Source organism: Mauremys reevesii, linkage group 11 (genome assembly GCF_016161935.1).
Source record: "Mauremys reevesii isolate NIE-2019 linkage group 11, ASM1616193v1, whole genome shotgun sequence".
Classification (NCBI taxonomy): Eukaryota; Metazoa; Chordata; order Testudines; family Geoemydidae; genus Mauremys; species Mauremys reevesii.
The window spans coordinates 72,347,799-72,374,175 of record NC_052633.1 but is presented as its reverse complement, the minus strand read 5'-3'; the positions used below and the strand labels follow the sequence as shown (position 1 = coordinate 72,374,175).

Genomic DNA, 26,377 nt, shown 5'->3' with positions numbered 1-26,377 from the left:
TAAAGTGGATCAACTTCAATCAGCAAGACTGAGGGAGACCCACATCAGAATATTCCAGAGCCTAGTTGTTAGCCTGACAAGTAGCACATCCCTGTTCAAATCCCTTCTCCCTCTCAGGAAGAAGGGGGACTTAATTAGGAGGTCTCCCACATTCAGGCTGAGTACCCTATCCACTAGAGGCTAAAGGTTATAAGGGAGATCCTCCTCTTCCCTCCCCTGCCATTTTGTTTCAGGCCCCGAACACAACTGAGGTGGCCAAATCTCTTGTCTTCTGCCAGTTCATGGATTGCTAGCAGTGCTAGGCACCTCCCCACAGCTGGACTTTGGCACCTACCTCTGAGAAAAGGGCAGGGCTTAGCACACATCCCTCCGGTCAGTGTCTCCCCTTGGCTAGCTTAGGCAGCTCCCTGGGTAGCTTGCTGCCTTTGTGGATCACAGTCTAAGGCACCTCTCTCTCCCCCTTCGTTGTATAGAACAGGAGTGGCCAAACTTACTGACCCTCTGAGTTGCATGCAATAATCTTCAGAAGTTCAAGAGCCACAAGACACGCACAACCTGCTCCACGGGGTGGCATCTGCCGGGGTGTGCCCCAACTCCCCCGCCCCCTGGGGCTAAAGTCCTTAGACCTCCTCCCTTCAGGAGAAAAACCCCACCACAGGGCAGAAGCCCCTAGTCCAGGGATGGGCAAACTTTTTGGTCTGAGGGCCACATCGGGGTTTCCGAAACTGTATGGAGGGCCGGGTAGGGAAGGCTGTGCCTCCCCAAACAGCCTTCCCCCCCTCAGAACCCACGACCCATCCAACACCTCCTCCTCCTTGCCCCCTGACTGCCCCCTCCCGGGACCCCCCACCCCTAGCTGCCCCCCAGGACCCACCCCCATCCAACCCCGCTTCTCCCTGTTCCCTGATTGCCTCGACCTCTATCCACACCCCTACCCCTGACAGCCCCACCCGAGACTCCTACGCCTATCCAACCCCCATTCCCGTCCCCTGACCGACACCCCCCCCAGAACCTCTGCCCCATCCAACTACTCCCTGTTCCCTGACTGCCCCCCAGAACCCCCTTCCCCTTATCCACCCCACCTCCTCTCGCTCCCCGCCTCCTTATCATGCCACTCAGAGCACCAGGACTGGCAGCTGCACTGCCTGGCTGGAGCCAGCCATGCCGCCACGCAGTGTAGAGCACCGGGGCAGGCTGGAGTCTCGCAGCCGCGCTACCCAGCAGGAGGGGGACAGCAGGGAAGGGGGCAAACCTCCCCGCCCGGGAGCTCAAGGGACGGGCAGGATGGGCCTGCATGCCAGATGTGGCCTGCAGGCCGTAGTTTGCCCGCTTCTGCCCTAGTCCCACCACTCAGCCGCAGGGCAGAAGCCCCGAGCTCCACCCTGTCCAGTCTGGTAGTCAGAGAATGGAGGATGTATGCGGGGGCGGGGCTCTGTGAGCTGCACTTAAACTGTAAAAGAGCCACATGTTTGGCACCTAGTTCAGGCTTTGTGTATTGAAGTGTTTGTTGTTCCTGTGATTTTTCTAGGTGCCTAAAAGGTAGGTGCTGCAAGACTCAGTATCATTACACCTTTCCCCCTTCATGGATCTTGGCCTGCATACTGAACAGTTAATTTAGATAACTCAGATCTCTTCAGAAGGTAAAGTTCAGTATTGCTCTAAAACTTTTCTTCTGCAATGAGCTGACAAACTAATCTCCTTTTCAAAAATCTATAGCAAAGTCAGAAGCACCAAGGGACACAGTACATAAACACCAAAATAATGATGCAATAACCATCTGAAGCCTTGTAATCTCAACAACAGGTTTTGAGGAAGTCACTGCTCGGAGGTCATTGAAAACTTCCCGTAATTTCATGTGCAGTTGTCACAATCTTCTCTCTCTCGAGATAGCACAATTTGACACAGGGAGTCCAGAAACAAAATTGCTGTTGGCCTTAGGTTGCCTGTAACTGAATTTGCCTCTTGGTCATCACAGGATGGAGATGGTTGACCTCTTAGCTCACTAAATGCTACTCTTGACCAAAATGACACCTGTCCCCCAGCCTGAAAGAAGAGTGAGATGTGTGTAATAGACTGGCATTACTGCTTAAATATATGGCTTTAAACCTGAATCACCTTCTTTTTCTACTGGGAAACCTGTATTGTCTGATAGTACAGCTATATTGGTAATGATCTCTTTGTGAGATATACAGAAAATACAGTGAAGGAGCAATGTGAAAAGTTGGCTGGCTCTCTGTGTGGAAGATTCTGTGTACTCTGCCTTGCATTTGGGGGCATTTGCATTTATTAATTTTTATTGTTTGTATTATTGTGGCTCCTGGGAGCCACAGTCATGGATCAGGACCCTGTTGTACTAAGCAGAACAAAAAGACTGTCCCTGCTGCAAAGAGCTTACACTCCAAGTCATGAAATAGGGAGTATAAAGAAACAATTTTCAGAATGGTAACCATGTTAGTCTGTATCAGCAAAAAACAACAAGGAGTCCTTGCGACACCTTAGAGACTAACAAATTTATTTGGGCATAAGCTTTCGTGGGCTAAAACCCACTTCATCAGATGCATGGAGTGAAAAATACAGTAAGCAGTATATATATGAAAAGATGGGAGTTGCCTTACCAATTGGGGGGTCAGTGCTAACGAGGCCAATTCAATTAAGGTGGAAGTGGCCTATTCTTAGTTGATTACTTGTGTAGTGCTAACAAGGCCAGTGCAATCAAGGTGGACTTCACCCATGAGACAGTACTGGTCAGTGTGATTGGCAACTGTCTCACTTTGTGGTGAAAAATTGCTCCCCCTACAAGCTCCCTTCTCTGAGCCTCTTTGTTACATTATGCTTAGGGTTGGCAACAAAAATTAACTTTAATTTTGATGGATATCAATGGTGAAGCATTTCTTTTAAACTTTTGTCTATTTAAATGTTCATAGTTGCATGAAATTATGGGCTTTAAGCATTTTCTAATTTTGATAGATTTAGATTTTCAGAGCTGAGGGAAATTGGGGAGGTCAGATAATTTAACGACAGTAACTGCTGAGAGTCAAAAAAAATTAAAGCTTTATAAACTGTTAAAACATAAATTAACATCATGTCAAAATATACAAAGTAAATATTCTTAAATCAACAACAGCATTTTAGTTATTTTGCCTAGCTGTAAATTTCAATTACCGATGGAAATATTTGTTTATCATTTGGAGCATGTGTGTATGGTGGAATTGATGTTTACCTTTAAAAATCTACTCCATCTAAGCCTAATTACAATGCACCCCTCAGCCGGTGGCACAGAAGGGAGGCAGATAGGACGGTGCACAGCCAGCAAACAGTGCTTACAACCCTGGAAAAACAGAGGTGAATGAATTCTTCCTCCAGCCTGATGCTCCTATTCTCCCCCACACTGTGGAGTGTCTCTGCAATTTGGGGGAACACCTCCCTCCCCCCAACCTGATCCCAACTAAGTGCTAGTGCCTGGCAGCAGCCTTGCCCCATTGTGTGTCAGAGCTCCTATACAGCTCGTGGAGATTCCCCGATAGTTCTAGGGGCAGGGGCACGAGGTTTGGCAGCAGTAGGCTAAAGGCCAATGATGGCCCAGGGGCAGCTAGCGAGAGCTCGGCCCCCACAAGCGTCATAGCGCATCATTCTGGCGCCTCAGAGGTAGTCTACTTGCGCATGCGCACAGCGAGATGATGCGAAGACGGGTTCTTTCAACTACCCTGCATATGAAGAAGCGACGAGAGAAGCCCGCCGCGCCGCTCTTCAGGCGCATGCGCCGGAATCCGAACAACGGGTGGCTTTCCCACTGCGCATGCGCCCCCGGGGGCCGCGTTACCTCTCCTCTAGCGTCCTCAGGTCGCGCTGTGATGAGCGCGCGGGCAGGCGTCCTGTGCGTGCTCGCGTGCGTCGACGGCTCTCGTCTGGCGGGATGACGTTCTCTTCAAGCTCTCCCCGCCCCGTCGGCTCTGGCTTTGACGGCCCCTGCGGTTTACGTCACGAGTTTCTGGGTGGAGGAGGTGGAGCTTTCAGCGGGGACGGTAGCGGCGGTCGCGGGCGCCTCACGTTGAAGGGTCGCCCCCCCCTTTCTGCCCTCGATCCGCGTGAGGGTGGCGGGCGCCCCCCCCTTCGGCAACTCGCTCCCCATCTTCGGCCCCCCCGCTCCGGCCTCTCTCCCGCCCGCCTTTCCCGGGTGTCTCCTGCTCCGGCCTCGTCTCCCGTCGCCCCGCCGATAGGCCCCCCAGTCCCGCAGCTCCGGGGGGCTGGCGCAGGCGGGCTGCAGGGTCCTGCCTGCGACCTCCCCCACCCCGTGCCCGGAAACCTGGCTGCTCCCCCCCGCGTCCCCCGGGCCTGCAGCGGGGCAGGGAGCTGTGGGGGGGCTCCCTGGGCTCGGGCACCAGCGGCTAACTCACCACCACTCGGGGCTCGGCTGGGACCCAGGTAGGTGTGGGGGAGGCGACAGCGGGGGGTGCCGAGGTCGGGAGGGGGCTTGCCTGGGGGGGGACCCTGAGTGTGGGGGAGGGGACCCTGAGCTGCTGGGGGGGGGAGGGAGACGGAGGGGATTCTGAGCTGTCCAGGAGGGGAGCCTGACTTGCCGTGGTAGGGGAGGGGGGACACTGAGTGTGTGGGGCGGGGGAGCGTGAGCTGCCGAGGTGGGGGGAGCCCCTGAGCTGCTGAGTTGTAGTGGTGGGTTTGGGGGGACCCCACTGAGCAGTCGAGGTGGGTGCGGAAGACAATGAGGAGTAGAGAGTCTGGAGACATCCGTTGGGGGGGATTGCTTGTTGGGGTCAGGTGGTGCGGGAGGTCTTGATGAGCTGAGTTCCTCACAGCAAAGCTGTTCCTTCCTGAATGCCTGGGAAGTGACCAGTATCTTGTGAGTTACCACATACAAACAAACAGTAACAGGGCTACCCAGGCCCAAGTAACAAAGCTGTTTAAATGAAATAGCACAATAAATTAGTTGTTTGTGGCTTTTGTGTGTGTTAATTGGAGATAATAGCAGTTTTACATTATAATTGTAGAGCCTTGATGGAATTGGGTGTTTTTATAAAAAATAAATAAATTAAATTTAATTATGTCACTTAGCATACTGTCAAAAGCTTATCATTGAGATACGTAGTCTCCTTCCTTTAAGTGTTCTATGATGGTGGCAGCACTGTAGCTGATTATGTTGGTTGGCAATCACCAGGTATTTTTGTCGGAAAAGAGAGAACATTAGGTTCTTTTTTTCTCCTCTCAGTTGCGAAGTGCATTGCAATATATGTAAGGTAGTTCCTTGGCTTTTTCTTTTTCTCGACAAAGAAATTTTTAAAGGTTTTCTACAAAATTGTTGATTTTAAAGATCAAAGCCTGAAAGATGCTAAGCAATTATGGATATTGTATCATCAAAGCTCATTTTGTGGGGAATGTTGAAGAGGATAAGGGAAGTCCGTCTCGCATCTTTGGAAGAAGGGGAGCTCATGGTATACTGTATACACAAATAGCCCTAAATTGTGAGATTCTCTTTAAAACAATGCAGTATTTTGCTGAGTACAAGAGGCCTTCAGAAATTCACTGCTACATATGTGGCAAAGGATTAGTATTTGTAAGATGAATGTCTACATACTTGTCTTGCAAAGCATCTTGGATTCTCTTGTGTAGCAGCACTTGTTAGAGAAGGGTGGGAAAATAGCAGAAAATTCTGTGATTCATTAATTTTATTAGAGGGAGGAGAAAATGAAGAAGTTGTTAGCAAAGACACTGGTCGCTACATTGCAATGATGAAATTTTTGATATAATTTTTCTCTGAGACTTAAAAAAAATCTCCCTCGTTAACAGCAACATAGTAAGAAATATGGGAAATTGATATTTACTTTGATATACGCTGTTTCTTACAGAAGTTCAGGTTTTTTTCTCTTTCTCTGTCTTCACACAGACACACACACACAGTATTTAAAAATGTGAACATCTTGTAACTAATTCTTGGTTCCCCCCCCAGACATTAGTTTCAGTAACAACCAGGACATGGGACATATTGAAACAAACTGGTAATGTCAGTTGTTAGTGTCACTAAATACAGAGTAAAAGGGCCATCTAGGTTTTCATAAAGCAGAATGACAAGCTGGTATTTTACAAATCGACTTATATTTGGAGAAAATATGTATATCCTGTTTGTCTCATGAAATTCTTTGCATCATTGGTTTATGTGACATTAATGGAGGGCTACTGTGAAGAAAATATCCACTTTTTTTAATAGGGTTTGTCTCAGCTTGTTTGAGAGATTTCTTGTTTGAGAAATGCATCTGACGAAGTGGGTATTCACCCACGAAAGCTCATGCTCCTATATGTCTGTTAGTCTATAAGGTGCCACAGGACTCTTCGCTGCTTTTACAGATCCAGACTAACACGGCTACCCCTCTGACACTAAATGAAAGTGCGAAAGGAAATTTGTTTTAGAGATAACGACTGTTCAAGTATCTAGAAATCTTATAGTGCATAATGTATAGGGAGCTGACATGTACATAGTGGCAAGAATGGTATTCTGACAACGGTTGTTAATGTTGTGGAGTTTATGGAGGAAGTCGGTTGTGTCTTGGGGGAGCTGGACCTTTGAGTGATGAGAGGTTTGAGGATGGTTTCTAACAGTCCAGATATTCCTTCAGTAAGAGTGCTGTGGTTAGAGCTGATGGGTCTGCCTGGGTCTGATGGGTCTGCCTGTTTGTGTATCTTAGGAAGCATGTAAAAGTTCCCCAGAGCAGGTTTGTGGGAAATGAGTTTGTAGAGTTTCTCTTGGAGTGGGTTGGGGAAGGATTTGATATCCTTAAATTCCTGGTGAAATTGTGGTCTGAAGTCACCTGTAGTTCTTTGTAGAAGGTGGTGTTGGAGACTTGTTGGTTGGCCTCATTAATGTAGTTGTCATAGTTGAGGACTACAGTGGTGCTCTCTTTTGTCTGGTGGTTAGATTTCAGGGACAGTGTAGCTGTCCTCTTGGAGTTGGAAAGATTGTTGTTGATGTGATGTTTATTAAGGATTTCAGTCAGGTTTTTTTTCTGAAGCAATCAATGTAATAATCAAGAGTGTGGTTTTATCCGCTCTGTGGTGTTCAGTTAGTTTTTTTTTTTATGATATCCGTGGGGGCATGGCAACTGTGAGTAGAGTGTCGTCATTGTTGTGAAAGTATTCTTTGAGGTGGAGTTGGTGGGAAAACTCTTTTAGTTCTCCACATGTTTGCATCGTATTAGGTTTTGTGGTGAGGGCAGAAGTTCAAGTCCCTTAGCATATCGATAATTCATAACTTTGCTGGACACTAAAAATTATGGATTGCATCAGAGCCATAGCTAGACATTTTAGCACCCAGGGCAAGTAAGCATGTTTGCATGCTGTGATGAGGTGTATCAGCCCCATACTGGTGCAGCAGAGGTTAATCCTTCTCTCTGGGCTGAAGAGGGCACACTCTTGCGGCTCTGCTGGGTATGCTCCAGCTGGAGAGAGGATATAAAAGGCAGCTGAGCAGCTCAGTTAGGGCTGACCACTGATGAGGAAGGAGGTGCACTACTGACTCTTGTGGTAGGACTGCCTGCACTCCAGGAAGCGTAGGCCAGCGAGACGCAGATGGACCCCGACACACAGACTTGGGATGTCGCAGAGAGGGGAGAGACCGTGGAGACCCAGAGACGGCAAACTGTAGAGAATCCAGTAGGAAGCAACCCAGGGAAACGTTGCAGGGAAGCAGTTGTAGAACCATAGATGGACTTGGCGTGTTTCAGTAGGATCCCTGATGAGCTGCTGGTGGTTGGGACCCGGTGGAGAGGGCGGGCCCAGGTCCCCCTATCCTGGGTACCGGGGCACGGTAGAACCTGTTGCGGGCCCAACGCGCCCAAGAGAACCAATACAACAGGGGAACGAAGATGAGGACCTCTGAACCTGGAGATCAAGTCCTGTTGTTATTACCCTCCTCAGAGTCTAAGCTGCTGGCCCAGTGTCAGGGCCCCTTCAAGGTAACCAGACGGGTTGGGCCTGTCGACTGTGAGATATGGCTACTGGGAGCACACAGGTCTACCACGTGAACCTCCTCAAGGCCTGGAAGGATCGGGAAAGCCTGATGATTGCACTGTACCCCCCCCGCCCCCCCGGAACCCGAGTTGGAGCCGCTGGCCGACAGACCCTCTGAACCAGGGCCGGTGGCAATCATCCAGTAGCTCAACCCCGAACAGCAGGATCAGATACAACAGCTAATATCAGCCTTCCCCACCATTTTGTCAGCCTGGCCAGGGAGAATGAATGGGACAAGCCATCACATCGCCACCACCCCTGGCCAGAAAGAGAGAGAGAACACCGTCCGCTCCCCAAGAAGATGTGGATGGTTGTGCAGAAGGAACTGAAAATGATGTTAGCCCTGGGAGTGGTGGAGGAGTCCAGAAGTGAGTCGCGGAGCCCCAGAGTCTTGGTCCCCAAGCCCGATTATGCATTGATTTCAGGAAGGTGAATGCTATCTCTTGGTTTGACGCTTACCCCTTCTCCAGTTGGAGGATATGCCCAAGTGGCTGGGAAAGGCAGAATTTATCTTTACGTTAGACCTAACCAAGGGATATTGGTAGATCCCTTTGACACCAGCCTCCAGAGAGAAGATGGCCTTTCCTACACCATTTGGCCTATGCTAGTCCTCCGTGATGCCTTTTGGGTTGCATGGGACCGCAGCCACCTTCCAACGGCTTATGAACCAAATGCTGAGCCTCCATAATTTGTATGCCGCTGTGTACATCGACGATTTGGTGTCTATAGCATGAGCTGGAAGGAATATCTCCAACATCTCATCAGTGCACTGCAAGCCCTGAGAGTCACAGGCCTCACCGTGAACCTGGCCAAGTGTCATTTAGGCCAGAGGGAGGTGACTTAACTGGGCTACACTGTGGGTAAGGAAAAGGTGTGACTCTTAATAAGAAAGGTGCAGGCCTTACTGGACTACCCCATCCCCACGATAAAGGGACAGGTACAGCAATTCTTAGGGCTGGCTGCATACTACCACCATTTGTGCTCAACTTCACCACGCTCGCCACTCCACTGATGGACTTGCCAAAAAAACTCCCAACCACGGAAAGTCCAGTGGTCAGAGGACTGTGATGCCGCCTTCCAAGCCCTACGAGAGCTGGTGGTGTCCCTGCCTGACTTCCCCAAACCCTTCATCCTTCGGAGGCAGGACTGGAAGCAGTGCTGTCACAAGGACTAGAGCGGGAGGAGCACCCAATCCTGTACCTCAGCCGCAAGTTGTTACCCCGGGAGACCCACTACTCCACGATAGAACAAGAGGCCCTCGCCGTTAAGTGTGCGGTCGACACTTTAAGGTATTACCTCTTAGAGAACCCCTCTATTTTGGTAACTGACCATGTGCCCCTCCGATGGATCCATAGTATGAAGGAAACCAATGCCAACTTATGCCTTCCATGTGCTGTACCAGCCAGGGAAAGCCAGTGCAAATGCAGATGACTTCTCCTGGGAGGGAGGGGAAGAAGGGAAAGGAAGACAGCTCCCAGATACCATCTTGAGGAGGGTTTGTGACTGACTGCATCAGCCCTGCATTGATGCAGCAGAGATTAGTCCTCCTCTCTAGGCTGAGGAGGCCACGCCTCCTTGGCTCTGCTGGCAGTGCTCCAGCCGGAGGCAGGATATAAAAGGCAGCAGAGCAGCTCATTTGGGGCTGTCTGCCGATGAGGAAGAAGGTGCACTGCTGACTCCTGGGGGAGGACTGCCCGCACTCCAGGAAGCGTAGGCCAGCCAGACGTAGACAGACCCCGACGCACAGGCTCGGGATCCCGCAGAGATGGGAGAGACTGTGGAGACCAGGAGACAGTAAACTGCAGAGAAACGGGTAGGAAGCAACCCAGGGAAACATTGCAGGGAAGCAGTTGTAGAACCATAGACAGGGTGGTTGTGTTTCGGTAAGATCCCCGCCAAGTTGCCCGGTGGAGAGGGCAGGCCTGGGTCCTCCTATCCTGGCCACCGCCCCCTCCCAGGGTGGTGGCCCAGCTCACCAGCACTACTGCCTCTGGCCACTAGGCTGCACTGCCCCGATAGCTAGGGCTGTACTACTGACACAAAGGTGGGGCTGTAACGCACATCTGCCCCGCTTCCAAAGGGTGACGGAGTGTATTGGTCCCACGACAAACCTCCTACTATTTTTGTCATTTTTGTGCCCTGTGGCTTTGCGTCCTGGGTGGCTGCCCTGCTCACTCCACCCTGGTTATGTCCCTGTGCTTTCTCAATCCTTCTCCCTCACTCTGGTTTTGAGAGCAAGAGGGGTCTGATTTGTGTTTAGGTTCACTCCATTAGTTCTTCAATCCTTAACTGGAGACTTAAAAAATGGGGAAGGTAATCAAAGAGGGTTGATCCATATGAGTAAGTTATTTTTCTTCCTACAATTACCTGTGTGAATCCCTTTTCTTAGCAGATTAACAAGCGCTAGTCACCCTCCATAGCTGCTGCTTACTAGAGCTTTCTGGGAGTGTACTATTCTCAGAATGGGGATCCCGATGGACAATTTTCAAAGAAGAGTTTGTGTTTTCTAACACACAAGAAGACTGATTCAAGACCACAAAATGACGTGGAGAGATTAAGGTGGTTTATGGGGAAAGATATGGTACTAACAAATACAAAGCTAGGGCTTCACATAGCTTTCCCTTGCAGCTCATTTTCATTGCTGCCCACAGAGTTCTATACAGCATCAGTGACAGTAGCCAGAATCTCCCAAGTTTCATTGTGCAGCTGCTTGGGAAAGTTCTGAGCAGCAGCTGGGGCAGTGGAGCTTTCTGCAAACCCAGCATGACACCACTGCATCACATTTATGTTCAGAACACTCTTCATAACTGTAAAGGCTAGAAACATTTTAAAATTAAAGAGCAGATAGGAAGAAACCATGCATACCCACCTACAGAACTAAAGCAAGCTTATTTTGATCCTGTATCTTTAACAATGCCTTTACATTACTTCTTCAGGTAACCAAACATTACTAAGTTTCTGTAGGGAATGGGAGGTGAGAGATCTGGAAAGGGAGTTTGGGATGGGAAGTGTTTGTAAGAGGCCCTCTGATAAGTAGTCTACTATATGGGCATGTTTGAAAACAATTTAACTAATACCTACTATCACCTGTAATAGGCAAATTATTTTTTTCCTGGACCCTTGGAAGATGGTTCAAAAAAGAACTACTTCGTGTATAGATCCTAATTATAATACTATTACTTGCACTTACATAGAACTTTTCATCAGTAGATGTCACAGGTCTTGACAGAAGTTTCAAGCATTATTCCCCTTTTATAGATGGGATAACTGAGCTGGAGTTTCAGAGCAAAACTTTAATGAGTGGTCAGTGATTTTGGATGCCTAACTTGGGACACTTTATGCCTGATTTCCAGAGACACTGCACTGAACAGCAGCAGCTTCCAAAAGTGACATTTATAGGTGATTTAGCACCTCTAAAATCAGGCTCTGTGATCATCAAAAAACAGGGTCACTCCGAATCAGCATCCACTTTGATTAAAATCGAGTAATCAGAAGGTCACGAGCAAATAATAGGAGAGCTAGGCACAGCATCCAGGCTGTTTCCGTCCCTGTGCTCAAGCCATTGGGCCATTGCTGCTCCTAGTCAGAGGTCAGGTTCAAGGCGGATTTGTGATGCGGGGTGAAAAGCTAGGGACCCACCCCACCATAGCCAGGCAGCTGCCACCTGTCCCATGGCCAGGAAGGGCCTGCTGAGAAGGGGGGGTCCTTTCACTTCAGTAGCTGAGGGGCAGAGGGAGGCCAAGGTCCCTGAGAGCAGCCCCCAGCCTGTGTCCCTGCCGGGGTGCACTGTCCAGGGCAGGTGGAGGGTCCAGGGCTTCCCACAGCAGCCAAGACTGTCTCACTCCGGCCTGGGCTTCTGGGCCCTGCACCTTGTGGTTACTGCTCCCCAAGGGCTCTGATGGCCCTGGAGCTGGGTCCCCCTGCCTGGGCAGCTCATACTGGCTGCAAGCAGTCGAAGAGCAGCCTGGAGCTCAGATGCATCCACAGCTCCAGGCACCAGCAGGAGGAGGAGATGGGGGAGTGCTGTGGCCACCCAGACCATGGCAGTAGCCAGCATAGCAGCTGCCCTGCACTGCCCGGCTTTGGCTTCTGGCCTCCGAACTGGCCAGGGGGTGTGGTCTTGGGTGGGGGGAGAGAAGGAGGTGGGGCTGGCACTTACCTGAGGAGGAGCAGGGGTATGACAAGGGGAGGCCAGCACCTACCTAGGAGGAGCAGGTAGAGGGGTGGGGCAGTGGGGAGGAGTTGGGGCCTCTTGGCCAGTGGTGGGACCAGAATTTACATGAGAGGGAAGGGGCAGAGCCGAGCAGGATCTGTACAGGAGGGGACATGGCTCGGGGGGGCGGGGGCTGTAGAGCCAGGCGCGTGATCAGCCCCTGGCCTGCCAGGCTGCGTGGATACAGAGACTAGAAGTCTCTGCGTGGTGATGCTGTGTCTGTGGAACTGCCCCACTGTGGCTTTGCACCTTGGGCAGCTGCCCCGCTCACTCCTCCCTAGTTATGGCCCTGGACTGCGTAGACACACTGGATTTATGGCTTATTACAACAATATGTAACCCACTAACAACCACTGCCTAGCTGCTTCCCCTGCACTCCTTCCTTGACCTTGAATGGTCCCTTGAAATATGTTAACTGCTTATGCTAAACAGTCTGTTCCACCTTGTACACCGCTACCTCGATATAACGCCACCCGATATAATACGAATTTGGATATAAAGTGGTAAAGCAGTGCTCTGTGGGGGCAGGGCTGCGCACTCCGGTGGATCAAAGCAAGTTCAATATAACACGGTTTCACCTATAACGCGGTAAGATTTTTTTGGCTCCCAAGGACAGCGTTGTATCGAGGTAGAGGTGTATTTAGCAGTGATGCTCTGAGTCAATGTCTACACAGCAAAGAAAATCCGCAACTGGCCCATGCCAGCTGACTCGGGCTCATGGGGCTTGGTCTGGGGGGCTATTTCATTGCTGTGTAGACTTCAAGGCTCAGATTGGAGCCCAGGGTCTCTGCAGCAGTGAAACAGCCCTGTGAGCCTGAGTTTGCTGGCATGGGCCAGCCACAGGTTTTTCTTTGCTGTGCAGACATACCTGAGTTAATTTTTCAGGCTTGAAGAAGAGCTCTGTGTAAACTCGAAAGCTTGTCTCTCTCACCACCAGAAGTTGGTCCAATAAAGATATTACAGTAGAACCTCAGAGTTATGAACACCTTGGCAATAGAGGTTGTTCATAACTCGGAAATGTTCGTAACTCTGAACAAAATGTTATGGTTGTTATTTCAAAAGTTTGCAACTGAACATTGACTTAATATGGCTTTGAAACTTTACTATGCAGAAGAAAAAGGCTGCTTTTAACCATCTTAATTTAAATAAAACAAGCACAGAAACAGTTTCTTTAACTTGTCGATTTTTTTAAACTTCCCCTTTATTTTTTTTAGTAGTTTACATTTAACACAGTACTGTATTATTATTACTTTTTGTCTCTGCTGCTGTGTGATTGTGTACTTTTGGTTCCAAATGAGATGTGTGGTTGGCTAGTTCGTAACTCTGGTGTTCGTGGTAACTCTGAGACTCTACTGTACCTCACCCATCTTTTCCCTCTAATATCCTTGGACTGACATGGCAACAACAACACTGCATACATGTAAATGTGCATATTCTGGAGACAACTGACGTTTGAGAGAACTTCCTCAATATTTCAAGTTTGTCACCGTATAATGTTGCAATAATGCTGTTTTCGTTTAAGATATTTTAATGCTCTTGTGGAGGGAAAAAACCTTACATAAACACACATTGAATTTATATATACACAATTTAATATAATATTTGTACAAATATGTAGTTGTGTAGTTATTAAAGTAAAAATGTGAGGTAAATAGACTTTAAAATTTGGTTATAATTCTATCTCTGCTTCTTTCATGTGTCCCCTAGGAAAGTTATTCAGAGTCTAGAGCTTTGAATCTTTAAAAATGACTGTAGCTAGATACAGAAGCATGCTTTGTTTTATTGTAAATGTAACGTTTGTGCTTTAGGGGGCTAGAAAATCAGTCACTCTGTAAATTTCCTTCATGCATGTTGCCAGCGCTGTTCTTGGGTTTTCCTTCTCTGTTAACCTTTCCTCAGCTACTGTTTATAAATAATTGGTTCAAGTCAGATGTGGTATGAAAACTTTGCAGTATTGATACATATGCTTGGAGAAATCCTCTTGAGGGAGGTTCCATGTATTTAGTAGTTACAAGTGGTATTTGTTAACCATCTTCATCTGTGTTATATTATCTTACATAAATTTGACTATAGGCTGACTTTTATACATTATAGGATTACATTTCCTGTTATTAATTAAGTGTAACAGTGTGTTTTTCTGGGGCTTGTTTTGACATATCAGGTCTGTAAACTACTGAACATCCTCTGGACTCAAAATGGTAATATTTGTGATATCACATTTCAACCTAGTATCATGAAGGTGAAGATTATTGTTTGTAAAATGTAATGTATGTTGGAAGACAGATTACTGGGCTAGATGGCCCTTTGTTCTGACCCAGTATGGCCGTACTTATGTTCTTAAATTGAAAGTATAATCCTGCAAACTGACCAATAAAATTCGAACAGAGTAACTTTTTTCTAACTTCTTGCACACAAAAAAACCAAAAACACAATAACAAGATTATTTTATGGAGGGCAAATAAAAGGGTATATTTACTCTGTGTGTGTTAAATAGACTATATTTAACACTCAGTGCTAGATATCTTAAATTTGGAAAAATTGAGCAAAAGCAATTGGACTTTATTATAGCAATGGGTGAATAAGAACAGCCATATTGGGTCAGACCAAAGGTCCATCTAGCCCAGTATCCTATCTTCCGACAGTGGCCAATGCCAAGTGCCCCAGAGGGAATGAACAGAACAGGGAATCATCAAGTGATCCATCCCCTGTCGCCCATTCCCAGCTTCTGGCAGAGGCTAGGGACACCATCCCTGCCCATCCTGGTTAATAGCTATTGATGGACCTATCCTCCGTGAACTTACCTAGTTTTTTTGAACCCTGTTATATATAGTATAGACCTTCACATAGGGTTGTCCAATTTTCTAATCGCACAAAACGGAACACCCTTGCCCTGCCCTTTCTCCGAGACCCCACCCTGCTCACTCCATCCCCCCTCCCTCCGTCACTCCCTCTCCCCCACCTCACTCACTCGTTCGTTTGAACCAGCCTGGGGAGGGTCACAACATCCTCTGGTAAGGAGTTCCACAGGTTGACTGTGCATTGTGTGAAAAAATACTTCCTTTTGTTTGTTTTAAACCTGATGCATATTCATTTCTTTGGTGGCCCCTAGTTCTCGTGTTATGAGAAGGAGTAAATAACACTTCCTTATTTACTTTCTCCACACCAGTCATGGTTTTATAGACCTCTATCATATCCCCTCTTAGTCATCTCTTTTCCAAACTGAAAGAGTCCCAGTCTTATTAATCTCTCCTCATATGGCAGCAGTTCCATACCCCTAATAATTTTTGTTGCTCTTTTCTGAATCTCTTCTAATTCCTATATATCTTTTTTGAGATGGGGCGATCACATCTGCACAGAGTATTCAAGGTGTGGGAGTACTATGGATTTATATAGAGGCAATATATTTGCTGTCTTATTATCTATCCCTTTCTTAATGACTCCCAACATTCTGTTCGCTTTTTTGACTGCTGGTGCACATTGAGTGGATGTTTTCAGAGAACTATCCACAATGACTCCAAGATCTCTTTCTTGAGCGGTAACAGCTAATTTAGACCCCATCATTTTATATGTATAGTTGGGATTATGTTTTCCAATGTGCATTACTTTGCATTTATCAACATTGGGCAACAATATGGCAGATGAATTTCAGTCACCCAGTTTTGAGGGAACTTTTTGTAGCTCTTCGCAGTTTGCTTGGGACTTAACTATCTTGAGTAGTTTTGTATCATCTGCAAATTTTGCCACCTCACTGTTTACCCCTTTTTTCAGATCATTTATGAATATGTTGAATAGGACTGGTCCCAGTACAGACCCCAGGGGGACACCACTATTTACTACTCTCCATTCTGAAAACTGACCATTTATTCCTACCCTTTGTTTCCCATCTTTTAACCAGTTACCAATCCATGAGATGACCTTCCCTCTTTGTCCCATGATAACTTAGTTTGCTTAATAGCCTTTGGTGAGGGTCCTTGTTAAAGCCTTTCTGAAAATCTAAGTACACTATATCCACTGGATCCCCTTGGTTCACATGCTTGTTGACCCTCTCAAAGAATTCTAGTAGATTGGTGAGACATGATTTCCCTTTACAAAAACCATGTTGACTATTCCCCCAACAAACTGTGTTCATCTATGTGTCTGACAATTTTATTTTTTCACTATAGTTTCAGCTAGTTTGAATTCTGGTACTGAATCTGGGGCTGAATTCAGGCTTACCGGCCTTTAATTGTTGGGATCACCTCTGGAGCCCTTTTAAAAAATTGGCGTCACATTAGCTATCTTCCAGTCATTTGGTACAGAAGCTGATTTAAGTGATAGGTTACAAATTACAGTTAGTAGTCCTGCAGTTTCATATTTGAGTTCCTTCAGAACTCTTGGGTGAATACCATCTGGTCCTGGTGACTTATTACTGTTTAGTTTATCAGTTTGTTCCAAAACTTCCTCTAATGACACCTCAATCTGGGACTGTTCCTCAGAGTTGTCACCTAAAAAGAATGGCTCAGGTTTAGGAATCTCCCTCACATCCTCAACAGTGAAGACCGATGCAAAGAATTCAGCAACACCTTATCGTCCGTGAGTGCTCCTTTAGCATCTCGATCATCCAGTGGCCCTACAGGTTGTTTAGCAGGCTTTCTGCTTCTGATGTACTTAAAATTTTTTTTTTGCTATTCAAATTCTCTTTTGGCCTTCCTACTTATATTTTTACACTTCATTTGCCAGAGTTTATGCTCCTTTCTACTTTCCTCAGTAGTATTTAACTTTCACTTTTAAAGGATGCCTTTTTGTCTATAGTTCTTGTTGCAAAATGACTTGTCATAAATTTGTCTTCAGCTAGTCAGTGTAATCACCTTTGAGGCTTAAATTTTCCATCCTTCATCTGTGCCCTAACGTGAACTTTTCTTTTTCTTTTTCATAATTCTGAGGATAAAATGGTTCAGCAACTTCTGAGAGGAAAGAAAAACCATTGTAACATTCTTTTTCTGAGTATGATTATAGTAAAAATGGTGATGTTTTGACTCACCATTGAAGAGTAGTTCATAACCTTATTCCAGAGGAAACTGGTTTCAGTTTGATAGCTATGATCATTTACATTTATTTTATCTTGAACTTCTCTAAGTTAAAGAAAGATGGGGCCGTATTGGAAAGAGTCCAGAGAAGAGCAACAAAAATGATGTGAGAAGAGGTTTTTAAAAAAAAAAAAAAAAGTGTTTAGTCTTCAGGAAAGAAGACAGACAGGGGAACTGATAAGTCTTAAAGGCTATTATAAAGAGGACAACGATCGGTTGGGCTCCGTGTCCATTAAAGATAGGACAAGAGGTAATGGGCTTAATCTGCAGCAAGGGAGATTTAGGTTAGATATTAGAAATAACTTTATAACTATGAGGATATTTAAGCTCTGGAATATGTTACCAGAGGAGGTTTTGGAATCCCCATCATTTGAGGTTTTTAAGACCAGGTTAGACAAACACCTGTCAGAGATGGTCTGCTTAGGCCTGCCATGGTGCAGGGGCTGGACTACAGACACAGCTACATTAGAGAGTTTACAGTGGTGCGGCTTTACCATTGTAAGCTACCTAATGTAGTTACTCTTGCCTGATAAATTACACCGACTTAAGCACCACTGACTCTCGCAGAGGCTGAACTAATTAATGTCAGTCAGGGGGTGGCATAAGTTGTGCTGACATAAGCTGTAGTGTAGCCATAGCCTAGGTGACTTCTTGAGTTTCCTTCCAGCCCTATATTTCTGATTTTAAATTCAGCTGACGAATAAGGACAACATTACAGATGTTTCAGGAATCTATGGTGGGATTTTCAAAAGCATTTAGTGCTGGCCTAACTCTGCTCTCTGAAGTCAATGGTAAAACTTCCATTGACTTCAATGGTTAGGACAATAGGGAGTGCTTTTGAAAATCCCACTACCTGATGATCAATTGTCTATTGCTCTTCTTCTCACTAAAATAACCCCCTAGGGCATAGTATCTGTCTTTTTGATTATCAGGGATTGGCGTGCCTCCTTCCTGAACTGTGTCAGGGAGATCTCAGGGATTGGTGCTGGTCCATGGGCCAGTCATTGAGAAGCACTGGCCTTAGGGATTGAGAGTCCAGAGGGCTTGAATTCTGTTCACTTCTTCCACTAATTGGCCTTAATACTTTTTGCTTATTGTGAACTTACTTTAGTGAGGCCTCACACCTCACTTAAGTAAATATTCTGATACCTTTTTATTTTGCTATTTGCCCAAGAACCCTCCTCTGGAGCTCCTTGTACATCTTGTTTTTCGAAGTCTGCTTCCAGTTTGTAAGCTATCTCTGGGGCAAGAATGCTCTTGTTATGGCTTGTGCAGGACCAAGCAGATTGTCTCAACTAATAAATATTACCCCCTTTTCACAGTTGGGGAAACTAAAACATCAGGGTTTAAGTGACTTGCTGCTTGGAACAGAACCTAGATCTTTGGCCTGCAAGAGTGTGTTTTTACTTTGCAGTTAACTTGGGCTCTTAATCAGGTGTTGCTTCTAACCTCCCTCCTCTCTAAACACACAACTCTCTCTCTCCTGAGTTTGGTGCTTTAAACTGTTCTTTTTTTATCTTTGTAAAGTCCTCCTAGACCTCAAGGTGAACAAGTGGTATATAAGTGCAAAGGATTTAATCCCATTTTACAGGTAGGCTAGCTAAGATCCTGTCTATAGTGTGTCGGGATTTTTTGTTTTTGCACCAATGCAGTATGTCCACATTAAGGGATTGCTCTGACTGGTATAAGTATTTCAGTGTAGTTACACTTGTAAATATTGTCCTAATCTAGAGAAATCCCAAGGCACAGAGGTTGGTTGACTTGTGTGGAAAGCTTTGTGATCTAGAGGTTTAGGAATAGCCCTAGGAACTAAGAAAGACCTATGTTCTAGTCCTGGGCATGAGGTATTTGCCTGGTGAAGTTGGGCTAGTAATTGTAAATATAAACTATACTCAATTGAATCACTGAATTTTTACATGGCTGTTTCAGCAGCAGTTACAGGAAATTGTTTCAGCAGCAATCTTGAGCATTTGGCTAAATAGGACATTATTAAACTAGTATCAGGTAAGTTCAGTGCTTAGAGGCAGGTGTGATATTCTAATCTCTGGTCCCCTAATCTTTATTTACAAATTGTATATTAAGGGGTATGTTTCCTGAGTAATTGGGAAGACTACGCCTTTGTTCAGAAGGAGGCATCTAGCCAGAAGATTCCAGATTTTGAAAACCATTTTGCAGTTACTTTTAAACAGCAGTAAAGATACAAAATGCAAAACACACACATACACAAGTTAAGCACTGAAGTCACAAAATGACAAAATTAAGATGGCATATGCACCCTTAACTCATCTCTTTTGCATACGAGTTGGAAGTCTCTTATTGCGTGTTCACATTTGTCAAATAGTGTATGTTTATAAAATAGGTGTACTTGCCAAGAGATTAAGTTGTTTAGTTCCTGGCGTGAGCTGAGTGTGAAATCTGAGTGTGAAATTATTTTACGTATGCTAATGTCCACCACATGGGGATCTGTTTCTCTCCTTGCCACTGCCTTGCTTCCGGCAGACCTTGGTTTTTGTCTCTTTTGTCACGTGTTTCTTTCCCAGCACCCCCTTCATAGTTTGCATCTCTGTCGAGTGTGCACAGCAGCAAAGGACACCAAATAAATGCTCCCCTGCTAAGCACAGTAACAATGGTTAGATAGCAGCTATGGTTTGAATAATGATGTTCAAATCTGTTTCGAACTGCTGGTGCTTATGAAGGGACCACTTTGCAGAAGCACAGGTGCAATAGGAGTTAGATTCCCTCTCTTGGGTGAGTTAACAAATGAATGATGATGTGGGAAGCTATTCCACAACCCTTTCCAAACACACCCTGTCCCCGGGACTTCTATACTTGGGTCTAGTCTACAGTAGAAAAGTTTGCTGATATAGGTGTACTGGCAAACCCTCCTAGTATAGACGCAGGTTCTCTTGGGGGAAAATGTGCTTTTGCTGGTATAGCAAACAAGCTATACTAGCACGTTTTGCCTCATTTTACAGGTAGGCTAGCTAAGATCCTGTCTATAGTGTGTTGGGATTTTTTGTTTTTGCACCAATGCAGTATGTCCACATTAAGGGATTGCTCTGACTGGTATAAGTATTTCAGTGTAGTTACACTTGTAAATATTGTCCTAATCTAGAGAAATCCCAAGGCACAGAGGTTGGTTGACTTGTGTGGAAAGCTTTGTGAGCTAGAGGTTTAGGAATAGCCCTAGGAACTAAGAAAGACCTATGTTCTAGTCCTGGGCATGAGGTATTTGCCTGGTGAAGTTGGGCTAGTAATTGTAAATATAAACTATACTCAATTGAATCACTGAATTTTTACATGGCTGTTTCAGCAGCAGTTACAGGAAATTGTTTCAGCAGCAATCTTGAGCATTTGGCTAAATAGGACATTATTAAACTAGTATCAGGTAAGTTCAGTGCTTAGAGGCAGGTGTGATATTCTAATCTCTGGTCCCCTAATCTTTATTTACAAATTGTATATTAAGGGGTATGTTTCCTAAGTAATTGGGAAGACTACGCCTTTGTTCAGAAGGAGGCATCTAGCCAGAAGATTCCGGATTTTGAAAACCATTTTGCAGTTACTTTTAAACAGCAGTAAAGATACAAAATGCAAAACACACACATACACAAGTTAAGCACTGAAGTCAAAAAATGACAAAATTAAGATGGCATATGCACCCTTAACTCATCTCTTTTGCATATGAGTTGGAAGTCTCTTATTGTGTGTTCACATTTGTCAAATAGTGTATGTTTATAAAATAGGTGTACTTGCCAAGAGATTAAGTTGTTTAGTTCCTGGCGTGAGCTGAGTGTGAAATCTGAGTGTGAAATTATTTTACGTATGCTAATGTCCAATTACATGGGGATCTGTTTCTCTCCTTGCCACTGCCTTGCTTCCGGCAGACCTTGGTTTTTGTCTCTTTTGTCACGTGTTTCTTTCCCAGCACCCCCTTCATAGTTTGCATCTCTGTCGAGTGTGCACAGCAGCAAAGGACACCAAATAAATGCTCCCCTGCTAAGCACAGTAACAATGCTTAGATAGCAGCTATGGTTTGAATAATGATGTTCAAATCTGTTTCGAACTGCTGGTGCTTATGAAGGGACCACTTTGCAGAAGCACAGGTGCAATAGGAGTTAGATTCCCTCACTTGGGTGAGTTAACAAATGAATGATGATGTGGGAAGCTATTCCACAACCCTTTCCAAACACACCCTGTCCCCGGGACTTCTATACTTGGGTCTAGTCTACAGTAGAAAAGTTTGCTGATATAGGTGTACTGGCAAACCCTCCTAGTATAGACGCAGGTTCTCTTGGGGGAAAATGTGCTTTTGCTGGTATAGCAAACAAGCTATACTAGCAAAACACGTGTTTGCCTTTAGTTGGTGCCTAGAATAGGGCTTTTGCCATTATAAAGCATCATAAAAATAACACTCCTAACTGACATTATTATATCAACAAAAGTTTCTAGGGTAGACCTGGCCTTAGTGGAAGGGATATGAAGTCAGACAATTGTCCTGATGGGGCAGATTGAGGGCAATACTGATAGAGAATCGTGTCCAAAAACAGAACAAAACAAATACCAACAGTGGTCATTAAGGAAAGCATGGAAGGAGGTTTGTCATTTTAGATACAAATGATGAGTTAACTCAGTGTAGATGAAGATTAAGCTAAAACTATTGGACAGGCTGCTGGTGCAGAAAGAATGTAAGAAAGGTTAAACCATCTAAATGCTGACAGTTTTCAGCACTATGGAGGCAAATCTATGCAAATTGGAGCCAGAATTTCGCCTTGGAGTGAAGATTTTACATTACAGCAAAGCAGCTGGAAACTGGCAAACACTCAGATAATGAATATAAAATTAGAACATCTGATTCTGGTGACAACCACAGTAACAAAGGAAATTAAAATGTTGACATCCCTACCAATTCCTTCAGGGATCTAAAGAAAGCAACAGACATGTTTTATCGCAGAATGATGGGGAATTAGTACACTACATATTTTTGAAAAGCAGATTCTGACTACTTGAATATGGTTGATTTTAAAAAATCACTCTATTTGTCCAGTTATTGACAGGTTAATGTCACTGTGTCACCGTTATGGTGCAGTGTTATGATGTTAGATTTGATTTTTATCAGGAGTGTTAATCCTTTATTTTGTAAAAATCTAATTGAAATGGCAAAAACCAAAACGTAGAATAAACTGATCACAATTTGAATTTTTCATGGTTAGATGAAAAATGAATCGATACAGAGAGTAATACTTTTTAAATCATCCCTTTAGGTATTTTTTTCACTGCAGCATCTCACTTTTGTTTGTACCACTTTTGTAAGAAATCTAAAATGCTCTGGGACCCTGTCCTTTGGCCACATTGTTCGTCGTACTGAATCCTAGAATCATAGATGTGTTGGGAGTATATGACAGTCAAGTATTTTATTTAGTTTTTAGCCAGAACAGCAAGCTAATGTCAGCAGTGTTAAGGCAAAATAACTTCCAAATACATAGAAAGTGTGAGGGTCATTCATATATGCTGATCTGTTGATATAACTGATATAAAAGCAAATGTGAGCACTTAAGATTTTGCACTGGAATGTAAGTTTGAAGTTGGGGGTATGTATTGCTTTAAGGTATGTGTTGGGAAAGCCTAATGGAACATTGGCGTGTTGGTGACTGTTTTGTAGGCAACGTGAAGGTGGAAAGGAATGCACAAGTCTTTTCCCATAGCTTCTTCTTTCCAAGCTTTTGAGGGGTTGGATGCACTATCCTGAAGTGTATTTTATTTGCTAATACATAAATACTACATTTAAAAAAAAAAAAGCAGCATTGAATACTTAATTGGTGGTCAGATGTAGAATGTTTCAGCTTTTATCCTGGTTAAAATCTAGCCCAGTCTGTTGTGCAATAGTGGTGGATGTTTGTTGGCCTGCATAAAATGGGTTTGTGGTCTTGGCCCACTTCCTAGTGGGCTGATGTCCACTTCACAAACCATTTCCACATTTGGCATCCTAGTTAATATTTTTTTGAGAGTGAAGGTTTGAACTCTTAAGAACTACCCTATCTCCCTTACGAGAACTCCCTTCACATCAGGGTTAAGGGTTTTTTATTCACTGCTATGGCCTGTGTTGTAACTGTTCTGTGAATAAAAGTCTTGAGACTCCAGAACTGTCAGTTTGGCACCATTCATGAGCACTAAATAAAACTCTCAAATGAGAAATTAAATTTAAACCCCAATTTACAAATGTTTAAAATATGTATTGCAGAGTTTTAATCCATAGCATGCGTCTTCACTTGGTTTTATAACTCTGTAAAAAATGGATGCATCGTACAGTTGCTGATGCAACTCTAAACACACTATGGATTGAAAATGACACTGGTCCAGGATTTCCTTGAAGTAGTGGACCAGTGCCAAAATAATATTTCTGGTCCAAGAGACTAGTGACCATTCCAGAGATCTCAGGAACCACAAGCGCTAGAAAAACGAATACTGTGCACCATTTGAAATTTGAGAAGCTAGTGTTGTGATTGTATATAGCATTTCTTTCTAACTCTAAGCTTCCACTCTAGCGGACCCCATAAGTTAGAACTAGAACAATATTGTATGCCTTCTAAAAGCATGCTGCAGCATGAATTTCTAACTTTAGGGCTTTATGAGAATATTGGCTGCTAAAATCATTTTGGAATAGTGAATCAGTGTGAGGAATCAGAACAGTAGCCAGAAAGCTTACATTATACTAGAATTGATAAAAATGAATGGGGATTTTAACATTCTTGCTTCAGGGCATCAGATAATGCCTTAACTGCATAGTTATGGGACAACTTGCCCATAGATTTTTTTCCTAATCCTATCTAGTGTTCTTGTATTTTATCAATTGGAAAAAAAGTATATCTAAAACAATATCCAAAAGTGTATTTATACATGTCTCTAAATACCAAAACAAGGAACCTGCCCCTAGGACTTTAGATGATGGGTTGTGGGAAATTGTGTGAAAGAAGCAAAGTGAGGATGTGTTGTCTTCATACTTGTATTTGGTTCTTGGTTCTCTGACAAAGTAAATTTTTACTGCTTTTAACTTCTCTTAGCACTGCAGTTCCAACACAGCTGAGAGAGATGGATTCTTCTTCTGGTTCACACCAACAGAAAGTTACATTTACAAGGTCAAATCCTGCTTTGTTAAACCTATCTAAGCAGTGTAACGAAAGGCAGGATTTGTCTTGCAGATTTTCTTCTGATAATGTATACAGCAGGAAAAACAAAACAAAACTTGTCTTTTAGATCACAGGATAAGCAATTTGGAAGCAATTTGGTACTGAATCATTGGGGAAATAAACTTGGAACTCATGTCATTTTTAGAGTATAATCACGTATTAATACTTGAGTGTTAGCTAACTGGAAAAAAAACAGTTGACCTCCTTTATTTTTTTAAATCTTATGTTACAAGTATCACCTAAAGATTACTAGTATTGAAAGATTAAACGTTTTTCTTTTTCAATTTGACTTTTCACATTAGAGAACACTTCACAGACATGCAATTCAACTACTTTTCAGTAGTCAGGTTTCAGAGTGGTAGCTGTGTTAATCTGTATCAGCAAAAAGAACAAGGCATACTTGTGGCACCTTAGGCCTGGTCTACACTGGGGGGGGCGGGATCAATCTAAGATATGCAACTTTAGCTACAAGAATAGCGTAGCTGAAGTTGACGTATCTTAGATCGACTTAGAATCACTTTGCATCCTCACGGGGTGGGATCGACAGCTGCCACTCCCCCGTCGACTTTGCTTCCACCTCTCACCGAGCTGGAGTTCAGCAGTCTACGAGAGAGCGATCGGGGATTGATTTATCGCATCCACACTACATGTGATAAATCGATCCCCGATAGATCGATCACTTCCCGCCAATCCGGCGGGTAGTGTAGACGTACCCTTAGAGACGAACAAATTTATTTGAGCATAAGCTTTCATGGGCTAAAACCCACTTCATCAGATGGAAATGCAGTTGAAAATACGGTAGGAAGATATATACACACACACACAGAGAGAACATGAAAAAATGGGTGTTGCCATACCAACTGTAATGAGAGTAATTAATTTAGGTGAGCTATTATCAGTAGGAGGAAAAAAAACTTTTGTAGTGATGATCAGGATGGCCCATTTCCAACAGTTGACAAAAAGGTGTGAGTAACAGTAGGGGGGAAATTAGCATGGGGAAACAGTTTTTACTTTTGTAATGACCCATCCACTCCCAGTCTTTATTCAAGCCTAATTTAATGGTGTCTAGTTTGCAAATTAATTCCAATTCTGCAGTTTCTCGTTGGAGTCCGTTTTTGAAGTTTTTGTTTGTTTGTTGGAGTATTGTGACTTTGAGATCTGTAATTGAGTGACCAGGGAGGTTGAAGTGTTCTCTGACTGGTTTTTGAATGTTATAATTCTTGACATCTGATTTGTGTCCCATTTATTCTTTTATATAGAGACTGTCTGGTTTGGCCAATGTACATGGCAGAGGGGCATTGGTGGCACATGATGGCATATATCACATTGGTAGATGTGCAGGTGAACGAGCCTCTGATAGTGTGGCTGATGTGATTAGGTCCTATGATGGTGTCCCCTGAAAAGATATGTGGACAAAGTTGGCAACAGGCTTTGTTGCAAGGATAGGTTCCCGGGTTGGTGTTTTTGTTGTGTGGTGTGTGGTTGCTGGTGAGTATTTGCTTCAGGTTGGGGGGATCTCTGTAAGCAATGACTGGCCTGTCTCCCAAGATCTGTGAGAGTGAGGGATCGTCCTTCAGGAGATCCTTGATGATGCGCCGGAGAGGTTTTAGTTGGGGGCTGAAGGTGATGGCTAGTGGTGTTCTGTTACTTTGTTGGGCCTGTCCTGTAGTAGGTGACTTCTGGGTACTCTTCTGGCACTGTCAATCTGTTTCTTCACTTCAGCAGGCGGGTATTGTAGTTGTAAGAATGCTTGATAGAGATCTTGTAGGTGTTTGTCTCTGTCTGAGGAGTTGGAGCAAATGCAGTTGTATCTTAGAGCTTGGCTGTAGACAATGGATTGTGTGGTGTGATCTGGATGAAAGCTGGAGGCATGTAGGTAAGTATAGTGGTCAGTAGGTTTC

The 26,377-nt window shown here is 44.6% G+C and overlaps 1 protein-coding gene across 1 annotated transcript in view; it reads left to right on the top strand.

Moving 5' to 3' along the window:
- The first annotated feature begins 3,954 nt into the window (after positions 1-3,954).
- The window catches only part of MAP3K2 (mitogen-activated protein kinase kinase kinase 2), an 88,621-nt gene continuing 66,198 nt past the window's right edge, over positions 3,955-26,377 (top strand). The window contains exon 1 of the mRNA XM_039494804.1: positions 3,955-4,422. The gene's annotated coding sequence lies outside the window, so the exon portion shown is untranslated. The remainder of the gene's footprint in view (positions 4,423-26,377) is intronic.